At 43.8% G+C, this 13407-nt stretch overlaps 2 long non-coding RNA genes and 1 pseudogene across 2 annotated transcripts; 2 read left to right on the top strand and 1 right to left on the bottom strand.

The window, feature by feature from the left end:
- Positions 1-226: 226 nt before the first annotated feature.
- LOC148662751 (uncharacterized) lies at positions 227-2323 on the bottom strand. Its single transcript, XR_015936393.1, has 3 exons — positions 2176-2323; positions 648-806; positions 227-454 (listed from the first exon to the last, which is right to left on the bottom strand). It is a non-coding gene; the product is annotated as an uncharacterized LOC148662751 (long non-coding RNA).
- LOC148662750 (interferon-induced very large GTPase 1-like) lies at positions 730-11754 on the top strand (annotated as a pseudogene).
- A 30-nt stretch (positions 11755-11784) lies between these two features.
- On the top strand, positions 11785-12639 carry LOC148662749 (uncharacterized). Its single transcript, XR_015936392.1, has 2 exons — positions 11785-12007; positions 12043-12639. It is a non-coding gene; the product is annotated as an uncharacterized LOC148662749 (long non-coding RNA).
- The last annotated feature ends 768 nt before the right edge of the window (positions 12640-13407 follow it).

Genomic DNA, 13407 nt, shown 5'->3' with positions numbered 1-13407 from the left:
CTCGAGGAAGAAAGCAAGCACCGCGGGCAGGCCACGAGTACCTACTCCCAGCCAAGAGGCCAAGGATAGCGGAGCAAGAGAAAGGGGGAGGGGAGAGTAGAGAGCAGAGAGAGAACGTTGCTGCCGGATCCCACCCAGCTCAGCTGCTGCTTGGCCTTAACCCCCTAGGCTCAACCTAGAGCGATACCAGCTCAAGCTTTCTTCAGGATCTTCGATCGCCTTATAGACCTTTGGAAAGACAAGAACTGCGGGCATACTGCAGGCGGTGATGCAGCCTGTTCCCCAGAGGGGCTGCTGGGTAGGAGCTCACACACGTGTGGTGGTGTTTCCCCTGTAGCAGATCTCCTTACTTCCACTCCTGCCCTGGTTGGTGTCCGAGACCCTGTGAGCAGTGAAACCACCTAACCACCTCCCTCCTGTCCAACTGGGCTCCAGTGGTCTGGTGCTTTAGAACCTGTGTGGCACAGAGGAATGGGACAAGTTTGGGACTGAGCCAACAAAGCAGTCAGAGAGTAAACTAGCCCCCCTGGCAATGAGCTGTTAAAACATGAACAGCAGATGGAAACGCTGAAGGATGCTAATACGTAGTATTAATACTTATAATTCATGTTAATAAACAGGGGCTCAAACCGAGTGGTGTCTTTTACCTGAAGCAGAAGTTCCTTGTCAGGGAAGTTTTAGGAGCTGCAGTAACATGTTCACACTCCTATGCCACCAGAGGCTGTGGAGGTAAACGAATGTGAAAGTGTGAGCCCAGCTCTTCAGGAGTGAACACCAGACTCCAGACACGGAGAAGCGAGAGATTCCTGTAAGTACAGAAAGTAGAACTTTACAAAAACAGAAAAAACAAGCAGGATGGATGAAGTCACTGGGCTGTCAGAATGCTGGGGTTTTCTTGGTAACAATCAAGTAGTGAGATTTAGATTAAAACTAACTGATCAGAATGTGTTGCAGTGTCTCTGCATAGTCCTGCCTGAGACTGTCCTCAGAGCCCAGACCTGTAGAGACACTTCTGGAGACAAATGGTTGTTTTTTGTGAATTTCTGGAAGCTGGTCTGCTTTGATGATATTTAGTTTGTAATTGAGTTCTAATCTAAACTAATTTCTCATCTGCGTTTCTAATGAAGGTGAAGGTTGGGTGTTTTTCATCTCTGAGATAGGAGGGGTCATCGCAGTAAAATTAAAAAAGGTGTTAAAAATTTAAATCTGCATTTTACGATGGGGGAAGAAGATGGGAATTTTTATCAGCAACTTCAGTTGACATTTTACCAAGTTAGTCAAATGCTGAAGTTAAAATAGCTTTTATCTTTCAAGTTCTCTCAGTGCTTATTGGAATTCATTCTCTCTCTGTCCCATTTCCATTGGCTCAGACGAGAGCTGTTTTTTGACATGAACAGACACGTTGGGTGTCAGACTGGTTAAGTGAGATTCGTTATGTACAGTGGATATAAAAGGTCTACACACCCTTCTGAAATATTATTATGCAGGTTTATGTGATGTAAAGCCAGAAATCAAGATAAATCATGTAAAGGCCTGGACTTTGCGATTTTATGCCACTCTTCCTTGCAAAAAAAGTTCAAGCTCCTTCAAATTGCCAGGAGATCTCCTGTGCACAGCCCTCTTTAGATCATTCCAGAGGTTTTCTATGGGATAGAGGTCTGGGCTCTGACTAGGCCATTCCAAGACTTTGATCTTTTTCTGAAGCCATTCCTTGGTTGACTTGGATGTGTGTTTGGGGTCGTTATCATGTTGGAAGGTGAAATTCCACTTCATCTACAGCTTTCTGACAGAGGCCAGCAGGTTTTGTGCCAAAATATCTTGATATTTGGAGCTAGTCATTATCACATCTATCTTGACTAGAGCCCCTGTCCCAGCTGAAGAGAAGCAGCCCCAGAGCATGATGCTGCCACCACCATGCTTCACAGTAGGTTTGGTGTTCTTTGGATGATGGGCTGTGTTGTCTTTGTACCAAACGCATCTTTTAGAATTAAGGCCAGAAAGTTAAACCTTTGTCTCATCAGACCATAAGACATTTTCCCACATGGTTTGGGGTGATTAGATGGGCTTGGATGTTCTTTTTTGTGAATAATGGCTTCTGTCTTGCCACCCCACCCCATAGCCCAGACGTGTGCATAATACATGAGACCATTGTCACATGCAAAGAGTGACCAGTACCTGCCAGAAATTCCTGCAGCTCCTTTAATGTTGCTGTAGGCATCTTGATAGCCTCCCTGATAAGTTTTCTCCTTGTCCTATCATCAACTTTGGAGGGTTATCCTCATCTTGTCCCTGTGTCTCCACTTATTGATGATAGTCTTCACAGTGCTGCATGGTACATCCAATGCCTATGATATTCTTTTATACTTTATTCAACTTTATTGTCATTATACTTACAAAGGTGCATAGTATAATGAAAAGTGTTCCTCATTAGTCACTCAGGTGCAGTATATAAATAGGACAGAAGATAAGACAATAGACAGTAACACAATAGCAATAACAGTAATGTGTAATAACATAACAGTAATAACATGTAATCAAGTAATCAAAAACTGTGCAAACAGAGAAAATATAACAGGACAAAAACAGTGCAAGGTCATTCTTGGAACAGTGCAAAAATAGTATGGTTAAAAATAGTATGGTTAATTAATAAATATTTTGACCGGTACAGTTTTACTGGGCTATTGTATCGGGACAGAACAATTTCGGCTTACATGTGTGTGTAGTGGTGTAGGAGTACAGTCCTTGTGGGTATAGGAAGACATTAGGAGACATCATAATATGATGGGAGGGAGTGGGGGAGATTTCATATCCCTCTCCTGATCGGTACCTTTCAACAATAAGATCTCGTAGATGTTTTGTCAGCTCCTTGCAGACCAAGGCTATCCCAGTAGGATGCAACCTGAAAGTTTCAAGGAAATCCTACAGGAACGGCTGATTTTTATTTGGGGTTAATCAGAATCACTTTCATTGATGGCAGGTGTATGCTGCTTACCTTTGGACATTATTTTAAATGTGATTGGTTAACTCTGAACACAGCTACAGCCCCCATTATAAAAGGGTGTGCACACTTTTGCCACCAGGGTGTTGTAGGTTTTTTAATTTCAATATTTTTTTCCTAATAATTATCTATTTGTTTTTCTCTTTTATCTATTTTGTGTTTGCAAGGTCACATTAAAGATGGAAAAATGTATGACATGATTTATCTTGATTTCTGGTTTTACATCACAAAAACCAGCAATTTCAATAATTGTGTGTAGACTTCTTATATCCACTGTAACTACTCTTCTGTTTGTGCTCAACTGCTCATATGAGTGGGTTCTGTCAGACCTGTAGCCAGTGTAGTTCAGTTGGCACCTACAGTATTAATCATGTCTACCTGTAATAATTGTGTTTCCTCTTCAGAGACGTCCTGATCAAAACACTGTATCCCATCAACTCCAGGCATGAGAGGAACTGTATATAGTGTATATTTAATTAAAAATCTTATGCTTGAAACATAAATAATTGTATTGTAAAAATCTCATTATTACTTAATACTTATAAACTACTGTTCCTACAGACAGATACTTTAGAGTAGATATTTATAAGTTTGTTCTTAATCAATTATGAAGTTAATATAGTTTTTATTAAATAGTTAAAATAAATAAATAGTTAAATAAATAGTTTGTATTAGGACAGTATAGCTCTTTAAAACTCTCCTGAAGTGGAGAAATGGAAAATATGAGTAAATATGTTTCCTTTTGTGTTCTGCTCTGCCTGCTGAAAGACAAAAAGTTTTTTAAACTTGTCAATGTGGGACACTCTCTTCAGACTAAAGAGACTCAGTTCCTCCATCCTGTCAGTGTGGGTCACTCCCTTCAGACTAAAGAGACTCAGTTCCTCCAGCTTGTCAGTGTGGGACACTCCCTTCAGACTAAAGAGACTCAGTTCCCTCAGCCTGTCAGTGTGGGACACTCCCTTCAGACTAAAGAGACTCAGTTCTCTCAGCCTGTCAGTGTGGGACACTTCCTTCGGACTAAAGAGACTGAGTTCCTCCAGCCTGTCAGTGTTAATATACAGCCTGTGCCCCAGACTGGCTAATGTGAAGACATTCATGTGTTGTCTTTGTGTGGTGGTGTTTTCTCTGTAGTTGATCTTTGTGTTACACTCCTGCCCTGGTTGGTGTTTGTAATCCTGTGAGATGGAGAAAGATGAAAAAGGGGAAATTTTATCACCTCCTTCTGTACTTCACCCGAGGCTGTCAGGTCAATGAATGTGAAAGTGCGAGCCTACTTATTCAGGAGTTCACGGGTTTGGGGTTAGTGTTAGTGTTCGGGTTTATTATTATCACTTCTCAGGAACCTGTAGCAAGGGCTCCATGTTTCTGTCCAGCAAACTGTTTGGCAGATATTTTGGCTTCAGTATAGCACGTAGGTCTGCTCGGCAGTATTGGATTTAATCCAGCTCTTCTCACTGAGCTTTGCAGAAGTTTTCAGCGCCAGCGTCGCCCAGCACATGAAGCCAGTCTTTGGTCTAAGCAGCAGTCTCTGCAGCCTCAGGACAGTGCATCAGATACGGACGCTCGCCAGTCCATCTCATCTGCACTCGAGGCTGTACCTGTTTCTGACTCGCAGTGTTTGGCAGCAATTTCAATTTAAAGTCAATAAGGGCCTTATCTCTGCACGGCACCCTCAGAGGCCTCCGGGGTCTTATATCCGCGCGGCCTCCAGCCAGCCTCCAGCTTTTAGTTTCATACTTTGACATCTCTTGCTTAATTTTTTGTTATTCTGCTGCTAGACAGACCACGAAGCAGATGCTACATCCAAAAAAAGTCACAAGCACTCAATCAGTGAGAACATTCATCTCTATTTTTCTGTGGCTTGTGATTTTTTTACCCTTTTTTCTCTTTTTCCTTCAAAGCTACAGCTCTCCCACCATCTCCAGACAGTCTCCTTCCGCTGGCATAACTCTCTGCAATTCCGACAGCTGTATTCAAACCAGTCTCTCTGCTGCATCAAGGCAGCTTTTTTTCCAACTTCCAATTATTTTATACAGCTCTGGTTTCAATCAGCCTGCCTTATTACTTCATCATCTCTCATTAAAAGCCTGAAGAGGTTCCGCTGTGAACCTGCACTTGGAGCTTGGCTTGTCATTAAGCACTGTGCCGAGATCTCAGGGCCCAAAGCATAACATTAGGAATGTATTGTAGTAAATAAATTTTATGATATGGCTGGCCAGGATCCCTGCCCTCCATCGATAATGACACAAATCAGCAGTTAAAGACTCTGTGTATCACCATGATATTGAAAACCATTGGGCTTCATACCTGGGCAAACAGTGTATTTCCTCTACTTTGTGATGCAGTTGACTTAGCTCTGCCTGAAAATACTGTGTAGTTTTTTTTATAAATTCTGGGAAAAAAGAGGGACCAGTGGTTTTTTCTCTTCTTGGCCCAGAAGAAGTTGTGATCCAAGTCCTCTTTTTCTGATGAACTAGGACAAGATGGAAAACCCAGAGGAGTCTTTCAGAGAGAGAATGGACGAGGTGAGACAAGACCTCACAGAGCTTCAGAAACTGCACAAGGGAGGCAAAGACCGAAACAGTGCTGAGGTGAGAGAACTGGAAGACAAGATTCGCTCAGCCCTTGACGTTCCTCAGGAATGCTGGGTACCTGCTGGAGAGTCTCTAAACGAGCTGGTGGAAAATCTGCACCAACAGCTCAACCTTCTGGAAGACTCCTCCCTGTCTCACCCTGGGAATGTTCCTGATGAGGATGTGTTAAGAAGCGCGTCTGGAGGCCTGGCTCTGCAGGGAGTCTACTGCACTGGGATTCTGGAGAACATGCTGGAGAAGAGAGAGCAGCTCATTGAGGTTCCTGAGGGCTTCTCACTGCACAGACCCCAGCACAGCTCGCTTTATGAGAAGGAAGCATTTTCCTCCTGCACATCTCTGACCTTCTTCCAGAAGGTCGTGGAAAAGCTCGGCTACACTTTTAGCATTTCAGCAAAAGTTAGATTTAAAGTTTTTACTGTTGAAAACACAACAGAAAAGTCACACTGTACTAAAGAACAGGGGAAATCTCACACATCCTCCTCTGAAGAGTCCTGCGTGTGGAAAACGATGTACAGTTATGTCCCACTGGCGTCCAGCTTTATTCAGAAGGACAAACTGAAGCTGTCAAGTGCTGCCATGAAAGACCTTAGAGACATAGAAGCAGTGCTGATCAACAGTGATGAGGGTGACATGACCCCTGAGTTACTGGACAGAGTTGGTGAGTTTTTCAAGAGATTTGGTTCCCACGCTGACCAGGGTCCTCTTCACTTTGGTGGGGTGTTCTGGTGGAAGGCCTCTGCCCAGGGGTTCAGCAGCAGTGAAGTCAGACAGATGAACAGCCTGATATCTGAAGCCTTACATCTCTATGTTGGTGCTGGATACAGTAAATTAACCTCTTTATGTTCACCTAAAGAGAGCAATGTCGCTGGAATCAGAAAACATTTCTTATTACTGAAAAAAATATTTTTTTCAATCACTGCGCCTAAAAGTGAAGTGAGCGTGTCTGCATCACAGCTGAAAGGATCCTTTACTGGGAGCTACAGTGAAGCACAGATGAGCAGAGTGAAGCTTTCTGTCTCTAAAACTGGGGGACCTGCTGAAACCAACAATCACCTGCAGTGGAAGTGTGCTCTGGTCAGCAGTAACAGGACCTGGCAGGTGATAGACAGAGGAACCAGTTTGATTCCTGTGTGGGACATCATCCTGTCTGCTCACACTCAAGACTTCACAGACCCTTTCAGACTGAGCAGCAGCCTGCTGGAGGCCTACAGAAGGATCACAGGGCAGGACGCAGACCTGATGTTGACACACATTGTTAATAAAATGAAAATGGAAGATTTTACTAATTTGCTTCAAAAACTGGGAATTAAGTCTGTGTATTCCAGCAATTTGAAAAATCAGAGGTTCTTGTCATTGACAGTCTATCACTCAGTGCCAAGAAGCCAACAACAGAGACACAGCTGTGTTCTTACTATCTCTACAAGCTCATGACGCTGGACTACAGTGCTCGGTTTTTTGTACTGAAACTTCCAGATAATGAATTTAAGAAAAGCAGTCCAGACAACCAGTGTTCCAGTAAAAACAAAAGGAGTGACTTCTTCAGCGTTGGACAGGAGGAAGATGAAGAGGATAACAAACTAGACTCATATATTCACCCCATGGACGTCCACATGGCTGTGTTCCACTGCTCTGGTGACTTCCTGAGAGCGTTCCTCTTTAACAAGCTCTCCACCTGTCAGTTTGCCTTGCCCCTCCTGGTGCCCAGCCCTGAGACTGGGGCAGTGGAGCTCCCTCTGTGGGCCCTGAGGCAGGTCAAGAGGTCCTGGTGCAGTAAGGAGCTCTCAGTGAGAGGCAGCTCTGTGAAACACAACTGCAGGGACATGTTCAACACTCCAGTGCCAACTGTGTCCTTCATCAGGCTGGGATCATCCTCCATCTCAAAATCCCAGATCCTGAACAGTGTCATCAGCCCCAAGAGACACAGTGTGTTTTTCCACCGGCACTGCAGGGGCAGCTCCCCAGACTGCCTGCTCATGGACGGGGTGGTGGAGATCGCCTGGTACTGTCCAGGAGGCAGGAAGGACGACGTGTTCGACAGCTGTATAGCTTTCCTGAACCTTCACGGAGATGCCAGCCAACACCCAGAGCAGCTGCAGTTTCTCCAGGAGGTCAGCACTGTCAACGTGCTTCTGATCCCAGAGTCTCCGCTGGTTGGAGAAGAGAAGAAGAAAGCTGAGGCTCTTTCCAACTCTCCTGTCCCCCTGATCTGTCTGTTTGCTGGACAGAGTAAAGTCTCTCCAGGAAACAATCCAACCAAAGTGAGACTGGCAGCCAAGAACAGGAGCGAAGGTAATCTGACTGATGAGATCAGTTCACACATCAAACACTGCATCTCCACTGTGAACAAGACCTCCAGCCTGCAGACATACTTACAGGCAGCGAGACGACAGCAGTTCAGGGTGGATGAAGAAAGCGAATTCTGTACAGAAGGGAAGGAAAAGGCCAAGATTTTGTTGAATCTGTTGAAAGAGGAGAGATTATCAACCCTAAAAGAGACTCTGCTGCCTCTGCAGGGTGAGCTGTGGCACAGGTGGTGCATGAAGGACAAAGAACAATATCGTCTGAACAGCAAAGCGAACAAAAGTATTGAACAGCAAATGAGTGAGATCAGAGCTGAGAAAACAGCCCTCCGTCATGAACAGCTGAAGAGAGCTTTCCCTCTCCATGACTTCACGAGATCCTTCCTAGAGTGTTTAACTTCTGCAGATCCACAAGACACCAAGCTGTTCATGCTGCACTGGCTAGGGATGTATCTAGATGAACTGACTGCAGACACGCTGAATGAACTTCAGGAGAAATACCACTCCACGTGGACAACACTGAGACTGAAAGACAAGAGTAAGGACAAGGATCAGGAAATTAAACTGCAGAAGGATCTGAACACAATATCTAAACAGATTAGTGCTGCTACTCTCGGACTTCAACACCTCATGAGAGAAACCGCTCAGCTCTATGAAGCTGGTCAATCAGGAGAGAGTCTAAAAAATCAGAGACAGTTTCTCAGTGTCCTTCCTGCTGTTGGAGCGGAGATGCTGATGTCAGGACACCCTCTGGAGCTGATGGACGGAGATGCTGCCCATGTGCCCCTGGTGTGGATTGAGGCCGTCCTGGACAAGCTCACTGAGAGACTTGGAGACAGAAAGGTGTTTGTCCTCTCAGTCCTTGGAGTCCAGAGCTCAGGAAAGTCCACTCTGCTGAACACAATGTTTGGGCTGCAGTTCACAGTGAGTGCAGGCAGGTGCACCAGGGGAGCGTTCATGCAGTTAGTGAGAGTGAGTGAGGAGGTCAGAGCCCAGCTGCAGTATGACTTTGTCTTGGTGGTGGACACAGAGGGGCTTCAGTCACCAGAGCTCAGTAATAAAACCTCACTGAGTCATGACAATGAATTAGCAACTTTAATTATCGGGATTGGGGACATGACTCTTATCAACATCATGGGAGAGAATCCGTCTGAAATGCAGGACATTCTCCAGATTTGCGTCCAGGCATTTCTGAGAATGACAAGTGTTCAGATCAAACCAAGTTGTATTTTTGTGCACCAGAATGTTGCAGAAGCTTCAGCGAATGACAAGAATATGGAGGGAAGGAGGTGTCTCCTGGAGAAACTGGATGAAATGGCCCGGATTGCTGCTACAGAGGAAAAGCATGAAGTTACTGGCTTCAGTGATATAATCCAGTTCGATGTGGAATCACAGGTTTTCTACTTCAAAAACCTTCTTGAAGGAGACCCTCCGATGGCTCCTCCCAACCCCTCCTACAGCCAGAATGTCCAGGAGCTGAAGATGAAGCTCCTCAGTGTTGCTCAGTGGCAGCCTAGAGTGAAGTTTCCCTCACTGTCCGAGTTTAAATTACGGATCAGAGATGTCTGGAATGCACTGCTGTGGGAGAACTTTGTCTTCAGCTTCAGAAACACCCTGGAAATGTTGGTTTACAGTAAACTGGAGGAGAAGTACGGAGAGTGGTCATGGAAGATGAGGAAAAGAGCCCTGGAGATACAGAACAGACTGAGCAACCAAATTAACAATAATATAGTTCAGGCTGTGACATTGTCAGATCTGATGAGAGAATTTAATGGGGTTTACAGGACTCTGACAGCTGAAATAGAGAAGTATTTTAAAGAGGAAAAAAAACAGGAGATCTTGATTAACTGGAAGGTGAATGTTGATAAAAGATTTGAGATCCTGAGGAATGAGCTCACTGAAGAAACCCAAAACAGAGCAATGAACTGATCAGACTGAAGAAATTCCGATTAGAGCTGGACAGGAAGAAATCAGAATATGAATCAGAACTGATTAAAATGAGCAAAGACCTGGCTTCCAGACTGAAGGAGCAGAAGCTCAGTGATAAGAAAGTGGAGGAGCAGTTTGACAGACTCTGGAAGAGCTGGGTGACCAGAGTGTCCTCAGAGCTGCCCCCTGAGGAACCGCTGGACATCAGAGCCACAGTGCAGAACATCCTGCTGGAGAAATTCAAGAACCAGGGAGATGTCCTCAACAAGATTGTCAACAGAGAGGAGATGTTCCAGTTCAATAAGAAAAAACACATCAAACAAAGCTGGGCAAGATCTGTATGGAACACAGTTACTTCTCAAGACCCACAGTGCGGGTTTCATGGGAATGAACTCACTCAGCACATACAGAGAGCTGTTAATAAATACATTGACAGGAGAGAAGGGGAGAAAGTGGATTTCAATGAAAACTTCATCCATGAAATCCTGGGGCTGATAAAAAGTAACATAACTGATTATGAAAAGTCTACAGAGCAAAATATATTCACAAAGGAGTACGAGTTTGAACTGTCTGTCTATCTGTGCTTTACTGCAGCACCACAATTTGAGAAACTACACACAGCCTTCAGGAGAGCCAACAATCCTCTGATTTACCTCGAGAGTAAGAGGGATCAGTACCTTGACTCTTTTAAGAGCTTCTGTAAAGGAGCCACATCTGTCACATTCTTTGTAGATTTTTTGTGCAGATGTCTCAAACCTGCGATCCAGCAGGCAGTGTGTGCTAAGACCTGTATCCAGATCACAGATGATATGAAATCTAACTGCCCTGCTTTCAGTGGTAACAGATCCAACCTGGAGAACCACATTCTGAGACACCTCGCTGAGCAGGAGGACTTTGACTCCTATATGGAATATATTAACCAGCCAAAGGATTATTTTGAGAGGTTTATAAGGGAGCGTGTTGAAAGATACTGTAGAAACAACAGTGATCAACTGAGAGTGATGTTTAATACCAATCTGACTGACCTAGTACAGCAGGTTATAACAGTGAACACTACTGTCACTGCAGCTGTGAGAGAGAGACATGGTGGTGCCACCTTGTGGCTGGATGACTTCTGTGTAGCACTCAGTGATCATATGGAGCTCCCCAGACAGGACTTCAGAAACATTGAAAATGAAGACATCACAGACCTGAAGTTCCTCAGAGAAACGATGGACAGATCACTTGAGGAGATACTGGAAAATCTTCAGAAAGAAAGCAGCAGCAAACCTGACCTTGACTTAAAGATGTTCAGACTCAGACCTGATGAGATTCTGTGTGAGGCGCTCAGTGGATGTTGGGAACAGTGTCCCTTCTGTAAAGCCATCTGTACAAACACCATCCCTGGCCATGAGACTGACCACAGTGTCCAGTTTCACCGATCAAAAGCTCTGGCTGGCTGGCATCGCTGTGGAACTGATGAATTCTCTGTTGATTTTTGTACCACTTCAGTCAGCAGTGACAAGAGATTCAGACCTTTGAGTTCCAGTAGTTCTTTCCCTTATAAGACCTACAGAGCAGCAGGTGAACCTTACAGTAGATGGAGCATCACCCCAGATAACAGCGAACAGTCCTACTGGAAATGGTTCATCTGTACTTTCAGGTCACAGCTGGAGGGGAAATTAAAGCTAAAATTTGAAGGTAGTGGTGAAATTCCCGATGAGTGGAAAACAATTGAAAAGAGGAAATGAAGTAACTTTAGATCTGAGAAAGAAAAAAGTACCATTAATAACAAAATTTAAAGATGAACTTTTCATATAAATGTCTTTTTGTATAAACTGACACCTGCAATGGTGTAAAAATGAAGTGATATCAAACAAACAGTTCTACTGGAAATGGTTCATCTGTACTTTTAGGATAAAGATCGAGCAGGAATTTGGACTGAAATTCACAGGTCTGGGTAAACTCCCTCATGACTGGGACAGAAGCAAAAAGGAAGCAGCCCTGAGAGACGTGTAGTAAACCCACATCAGTGTAAATATTTAGGTATTCAGGGACACCGATTCAGAGGGATTATGGATCAATCCTTTCAGGAGCTCACCTACGGATCAAGTCAGTCTTACAGGTCCTCATATCATATCGTCATGCTCATCTGTAACAAATCTGGTTATTAATGAACAGATGAGAAGCTCTCTGGGTTAGATATGGTAACATATGGCCTTCAGATTGATTTAGGATTGAGGTTCCAAAAAGAGAACTGTCTCCCAGTAAAATTATTTCAGTACTAGAATGTCACAGAAAGCTCTCACTCAACAGACATTTAGACACTGAATAGTGAATGAGTAACTGCAGATTTCTGCAACTATTGTGTTTTATTTTAACCTGAAATTGGTTTTATCTTTAAACTTTATTCTGACATTTGTTTTGCTGTTTGTGAAAAGTCATTCAGAGTTTGACTAAGGAACTTCATGCTGTATTTTGAAGCTGTGGGTGTGATGTCCACAGGAAATCCCGGCATCTGCTCTCATACTCCATCATGGGTCGGGTTTTCTGTGTAGGAAAATTCTTATGTTTACTGTGCTGATAAATTCTTATATCCTCTGGTGTGTGATTAATGGAAAAAGATTAAAATAGGGAAAAAAATGATATACTGCAATAGAAACACAATACATTGAAATGGTAATTGAAAATTGGTGACAGTTGGTGACAAAACTTTCTTCTGCTCCTGTACTGACAGATGGGATAATTACTGCTTCTAACTTAAATATCTAATAAAGGAAATCACAATCAAATGTGACAAACTGTATCTTTTTACAAGCATTAAAAAGTAGTGACATTTCACTTGGGTTGTTTTCTTCATTTTGAACTGTTTGTTGTTTGACAAACATACAATTTTGCAATACATCATACCAGATTAATCTGCCAGTACAGTTCCCTCCAGTTTTACAATCAGCGATTCTGTATACTTTCTTCACTTTCAGTCAAATGACACTACAAGTCCAGACCACTGAAACCCCCACCATGGTCAAATTATTAGGATCCCTACTTAAAGATCTTAAAGTGTTCCGACAAAGCCTGAAATGAAATAAACAAACATACCATACAACTTCAACACCTCAATGGTTCTGTTTTTATCAGCTGACATAGTAGTGAGCACAGAGCTGTAAACTGTAACTGCTCTACAGAGGGCAGAAATACACACAACATTAAGTCTTGTTTTCACCCTTTTATACCTGCTACATCTTAGTTGCAGGGTAGTGCAGTGGTTAACATCGCTGCCTGGCTTCAGTTCCTGGGGGACTGTCTGTGTGGTGTTTGCATGTTTGTGTTCACTTGGGTTTCGGGTTAATTGGCTTGTGGGAAAATTGGCCCTGGTGTGAATGTGTGTGTGTGTCTGTGTGTACCCTGCGATACACACAGACACACACACAGACTGGCGGGACGGGATGTCCTGGTGTGTGTGAGTGTGTGTTTGTGTGTCTATGTGTGCCCTGAGACAGACTGGCATCCCGTCCAGGGTGTGTGAGTGTGTGTTTGTGTGTCTGTGTCCAGGGTGTGTGTGCTGTCTTACACCCATTGCTTGTCAGGACAGACTATGGCTCCCCTG

The sequence above is a fragment of the Lepisosteus platostomus genome, chromosome 5 (assembly GCF_059453375.1).
Source record: "Lepisosteus platostomus isolate fLepPlt1 chromosome 5, fLepPlt1.hap1, whole genome shotgun sequence".
Taxonomy (NCBI): Eukaryota; Metazoa; Chordata; class Actinopteri; order Semionotiformes; family Lepisosteidae; genus Lepisosteus; species Lepisosteus platostomus.
The sequence above is the reverse complement of the archived record's forward strand: the minus strand, read 5'-3'. Positions and strand labels throughout refer to the sequence as shown.